At 39.5% G+C, this 6,189-nt stretch overlaps 1 pseudogene across 1 annotated transcript; it reads right to left on the reverse strand.

The window, feature by feature from the left end:
• Window positions 1-1,286: 1,286 nt before the first annotated feature.
• Window positions 1,287-1,858, reverse strand: LOC307055675 (mitochondrial inner membrane protease subunit 1-like; annotated as a pseudogene). The gene has a single exon. The product of its transcript is annotated as a mitochondrial inner membrane protease subunit 1-like (transcript).
• Between the last annotated feature and the right edge of the window lie 4,331 nt (window positions 1,859-6,189).

Raw genomic sequence — 6,189 nt, forward strand, 5'->3', positions numbered from 1 at the left:
GATAATCTGGAGGACTGGATGTTGTTGGATAATGTTATCAATTCAATCATTCAGTAGCCTGAATAGGGTAGGGAGGGAACGGGGGTCACATGTGCGTCAGGAAGGTGGGAAATCTATACGTTTGTCTCAGAAGTTGTGTTTCCACTCTTTGCTGAAATTATTGTACCTGAGGCCAGATATTTTACATTTGGCATTTTGTTTAGCCCGACCACTAACTCCAAGTACACAAGGTAGGTATAGCTTTCTCTAGGATCTTCCCCAGAGACTTTACCCTCCAGACTGGGAGAGTGACTTGTCATTTTGGAGGGCTGTCTCTCTACAGTGTTCCCAATTATTTCTATTGTAATTTGGGAATGCATTTTAATGTATCAGGAGGAAATGGCCAGGAAGGTAAAATTTTGGACGAGGGAAAACTTGGAGCGAGCTTCATGGGCCTCCCTGCTCCATATACGCTGCAGTTGGGGCCCGTACAAATGTGCCTCCACAAGTGGCCTTCATCTTTCTCACCATCCTTCCTGCTCTGTCAGAGTGGGATTGAGGGTCCTGCCTCCTTCCGCATTTCAGGAAATGTTTCTCCAGGTCAAAATGCGTCGACTCTGCTATCGAGAATCCAGGTGCAGCAAGCTGAGTTGCTGCACAGTTTTCTGCTGTACCCAGGGCTTGCTTTTCCCACCTGCCCCAGCCTCTGAATCCACAGATCCATCCAATGCCACACTCACCTTTTGCCCTCATCCCTCATTATTAGGGATTGCTGGTGAAACTTGTCAAGGTTTGCTTTACTCTCTTCCTGTAACCATGCACTTCCAGGGAAAACTGAATTGGTTTTTAGTGAGATCTTCTGATCCTGTTTATCCTTTTACCTTATAGGTCAGATAATCTTCCTTGTTTGTTGACAACATGCCTTACTTTCAGTACTGAAGAATAGTTCCCTATATTTTACTTTTATGATTTTGTCTGTGTCTGGGAAGAGATTTGAAACTAGTTGTTCCACTGTTACCTTCCCTAGAATTTAAAAGATTAAGGAGAATTTTTACATAAATTGCAGTTGATCTCCTTCTTAAGAATAAGAAAGATTTCTTTGCAAATTCTTCTCAGCATGTGGCTTAGCACATTCATTTTCAATTGATTTATATTAGCTTTCTTTAGACTTGCCCCTCTTCCCCAATTTGGGAGTACTTGGTTTTTATTTTTTTGAATAGTATTTTATTGGTAAGTATATGATTTCAGTGACAATAATAAATTCACTTGAACAGGAGACAATAAGCAAGTCAAAGAATAAATGCTTGCTAATCATTGTAAAATCTGTGGCCATCAAGGCCTTCAGGTAGAAATCCAAATCACTCAGAGGCCAAATCTTAAAGAAGACACATCCTCTTATTAGTCCACATGGAAGAGGTCCAAAGTGCCTGCACTCTGTAGTATTGTGTAGATTTCCACCTTCTAAGCAAACATGATCCATTGGCACATAATTATAGCTTTTAAAGAAACCTGATGGACTATTGCTGAGGATTTTGTCTCCTTTCAAACCAATTACTCTTTTACAAATATTTGATTTTGGATCACTTGGGCTTTTTGCAATCACAGTGTCACCTTTTTAGATGTCATAAAAATGTCAATTAAGATTCTCTGCAAATTTGCAAATATTTTAACCTCTGAATTTTGGATTGTAGGCTCCATTGATAGTCCAGAATACATGACAGCACCACCAACATGTTCAAAAACACAATGAGCTACACAGTTATACTGAACAGTATAGCCAACAAGTTGAAGGGTTTTTCCCAGAAGACCATGAAGCAGAGACTTCATGTAGACTCTGCCACCATTGGCCATAACTCTATTCTGCAATACATTCAATTTTTCAAGTAGTTCCAGGGCTTCTAAAAATAAACATCTAAAGCATGTCTCAAAACATATATGGGTGATGTGTAGTTTCAGGATTTCTCTGGCCCCAAAGAAGCCCAGGAAGCTCTCATCCAGGACTCAGGTGGTCCTTTCTCAGAAGGCTGGTCCTCCACAATGCTCTAACCATGATAGCTCTGAAGAGGTTAGTTGTGTGCCTGAGGGAAAGGAGAGAGATTGCAGTGAGTAGACATGTTTGCAACCACGCTTCTTCCTGGACCACTTGTTGGGGCTGATGGATGGCAGAGCCATCAATAACGTGTTTGGCCTCAATCTCCTCCATACTCTCAGGGCTCCAGGCCACACCTCCTACTCACTTACAGACACAATTTGTTTTTTAGATTATCTCTGGCAAAATTTTATCTCCCTGGCTTCCCTGTGCCCTTGAGATTGCCATTGGGTATGTTCCCCCATCCATCAGGTAATGAATATCCAAAAAGGGAAAGAAATCTGAAATACATTTGGGAAGATATATCTACTGCAAATAATAATATAATACAAAAGCAAATATAAAAGATTTTTGGATTATCTTTGCTGCTGTACATCACTGTTAGCGTAGATGATGTGTTGGCTCTAACAGTGTTGACTTGTGCATTATTCTATAATTCTTTGCCCCTATTTCTGAAGTAAATTCCTTACTGAAATGATTTCATGTACTGGCAGTAACATTTCAGCTGCTTTCAACACGGCACCTTAGCTGTCTTTCTGAGTGTTATCTTTTAACCATTCCTACCAAATGAAATTTAGATTTTGAATGTTTTTATATTTACATCATTTTAAAGCTTTTTTTCTATAAAATGTATGCATTCTAACTTACTTTGTAAGGAATTAGGAGTGGGGTCCTAGTTTAGAACATTTCTATTTCTTTCTGACATTTAGTAAGCTGTTACAGAAAACTGATGAGCATAGCTTACTGTCTTCAAGTTACATCAGTTATTTAGTGAATTGAATGAGAATACATTAAGCTTAATTTTAGAATGTTCCTTCTTATAAATGTATCATGTACGTCATAGAGACTTAGCAGCCCCACTAATGTGGGAAGTCAGATATCACTCCCTTTGCGGGGTCAGGTTTAATTGAATCTTCAAGAGGGAAGTAGGGGACCACTAAAGAAAACTCCAAGTGATTCATGTAGCAGTATTTATAAAGCTCTGAGTCAGTAATGATTCAGCACTAAAGCACAGTTCTGAGGACGCTGCTTGGTTAAAGAGACAGTGGTGTGAAATTAAAGCTGAGACCACTTGTAGTTCTTATTTGTGGATATGTGGCATTACGAGCAGGCAAAACATTTGGCCCAAGACCCTTTTCACTCCAGGTTCATCTGTGTAATTCTTTACAAACTTGAGAAGCAAATTTAAACTCTTCCTCCCAGTTGCTTTTTGAAAAATAATACAAACAGAAAAAAGATATCTTGTGTAAGTTTATTTGAAAGTAAAATTTGGGTCTAATTATATTAAAAAATACTACTAGCATTTCTTGGATACTCTATACCAACTGTATTACAACTATGCTGTTTGTCTTATAATACCTATTTTACAAATGATGAAACTGAGGCTTAGAGATGTTAAAAGCTTGCTGAAAGTAATATAGCTAATAAAACATTTTCAGTCAAGATTCAAACTCAGATACTTGCTGTCAGACAGACCAAAGTTCCCTATACCATGCTGTCTCCTGTGCAGGAAAGAAGTGAAGCACCATGTCAAATGAGCCAAACTGCCAAATTCAACCTGGGTTAAAAGTAAACTTCCTAAAATTTCAACCACTGAATAATGGAGAGAACATCAGAAATCATTTTGAAATTTTGGAAGGTAAGAGCATGATGTAAATGAAGACAACACTTCTCTGTCTTTGGTTTGATATCGGTAAAATTATGACCTTCAATTTTCATTCTTTTTTCTTTTGAATTTTAAAGACAGATTCAGGGCAACTTTGTCATATTTGTGATGATTGCTATGAGTGTATCTGAGAATTTTTCTTTTAGAATGACATTGGATTATGATGAGTTTGCCCAGTAGAATATGTGGGGGACCAACATATGACATGAGTTGGCAATGTGGGGACAGATCCATCAGGCTCAGCAATGCTTGGCAATGCAGTGTGTTCTTCCAACTTCCCAGGACTGGATTCTGTATTATGTAACCCCCATCCCTCCAGGCGAAATCTGGTTCCTTGAATGACTGGACCATTTCCATTGCTGGTCAAGATGTATTTGAAGAGTGAGAGGTGATGGCAGAAATGTATACTTTCAGCATGGATAGTTCTTAGTAGTATGGGGGTGGGGAGGCTTCCCTGGTGGTCCTGTGGTTAAGACTCCGTGCTTCCACTGCAAAGGACACGGGGTCAATTCCTGTTTGGGGAACTAAGATCCCGCATGCCCTGCAGCGTGGCCACACACACACACAAAAAGTACAGAGAGGAAGCCATAGAGAACAGAGGTCCCCACATATTTGAATTCATAGAGTTATACATCTTATATTCATCATACATTAGATTATTTTGGGGGGGTTCATAGGGTTGTCAACGTTTTATTTTTCAAGTAAGAATATTAAAAATTCTCTGCCATCTGCTATCATTTCATTAGAGAAAGGCTACTTTAAGCTATAAAGAGGAAGGACATAGTATCAGGATAAAGAAAAATAGTCTAAATGGAATAGATTTAGCTTCACTAAAAACTCACTTTATTGTATTAATCTTTTTTAAAAATTATTTAATTTATTTATTTTTGGCTGTGTTGGGTCTTCTTTGCTGTGCATAGGCTTTCTCCAGTTGCAGCGAGCGGGGGCTACTCTTTGTTTCAGGGCAGGGGATTCTCATTGCAGTGGCTTCTCTTGTTCTGGAGCATGGGCTCTAGGCATGTGGGCTTCAGTAGTTGTGGCACATGGACTCAGTAGTTGTGGCTCGTGGGCTCTAGAGCACAGGCTCAGTTGCTCCGTGGCATGTGGGATCTTCCCGGACCAGGGATTGAACCTGTGTCCTCTGCATTGACAGGAGGATTCTTAACTGCTGTGCCACCAGGGAAGTCCCTGTATCAATCTTAATACAATAATTTTTCCTCAGCCTGATGGAAATTAAGTCATGGGTCAGAACTGCCTATGGACCATTGCCAGACAACCCTAAAATGTGGAGCATTTGGAAGCCACACGAGTCCTAGAACTCTGGCTCACTCACCAGACCTGAGGGAAATCTTGGGGAAAAAAGTGCCCTAAATAAAGAAGCCCAGAACAGGGTCTTATACATACTGTGTACTCATAACTCTTTTGTTGTTGAAACTGAAGAGGGATGAATGTTTGCCAAGTGCCAGGATTAAATCTAGGGAGTGGCTAGCAGAGGGCAGAGAGGACTCTGGTCTCCCTTCAGGACACCCACCCCTTTTACCCCACTGGGGTAAAGCGTTAAGGGTGAGGATGCAGTGTGAGGCTCAGATGGTCCTGGTGGAGGCCCAGGGTGGAAAGATGGCCTAAGGCCGTGCTGCACCAGTAAGGATGGAACATATCCTCAGAGGGGCCCCAGGGGCCCTCCATTCTGCTCTCTGCCTGGTGGGCCCTGTGATGCTTCTTGCTGGGCTCACTTTGGCCTAAGGGAGAGTGTGCAGTGTGGTAAGGGGATCACCAGCTTTCAAAACAAGACCCTTTTGGAATCTTTATAAGTAAACTTAATACCTACAGGCACCCTTCTTCTAAGATTAACTGCATCTGAGGGGATCTACCAAAGCATAAACATGGCCACCTACACTAAACACAGGAACAAAAATATAAAAGTGATATAATAAAAGTAATTATTAAAATAACCTACTATAAAGTTCAGGTTTATGTATCATTTTTCAAGAAGATTTCTAATGGTGTTTGCTTCATATATTTAGCTTTTTAGATATTTGGCACCTACAGATTTGTGACTGTTACATCCTTTTAATAAATGGTGCCTTTATGTTTTGTAACCTTCCTCTTGCCCTGATTAATGTTTTTAATCTTAAATGCTGTTTTGCTAATTATAATTGTATGCTGCTTTTCCTCCTTTCCTTTTCTAAAAAAAAAAAATGTATTTTCCTGATATCTGTTTGTCTACTTCTTTCTTTCCAACATTAAAAAAAACTTTTGTTTTCAATGTGTTTTGAAAATAGACACATCTACTTTTTTTTTTTTTAATCCAATCTGACAGTCTTTGTCTTTGAAAGACGAATCCAATCCATTCACATTTAATTGAAAACAGATACTTTTGATTTTATTTCTTTCATTTTACCTCATGCATATTATTTATATTATGTTGTTTTCCCTTCCCCCCCACCTTAGTTTT

This window comes from Hyperoodon ampullatus (genome assembly GCF_949752795.1).
Source record: "Hyperoodon ampullatus genome assembly, chromosome: 7".
Classification (NCBI taxonomy): Eukaryota; Metazoa; Chordata; class Mammalia; order Artiodactyla; family Ziphiidae; genus Hyperoodon; species Hyperoodon ampullatus.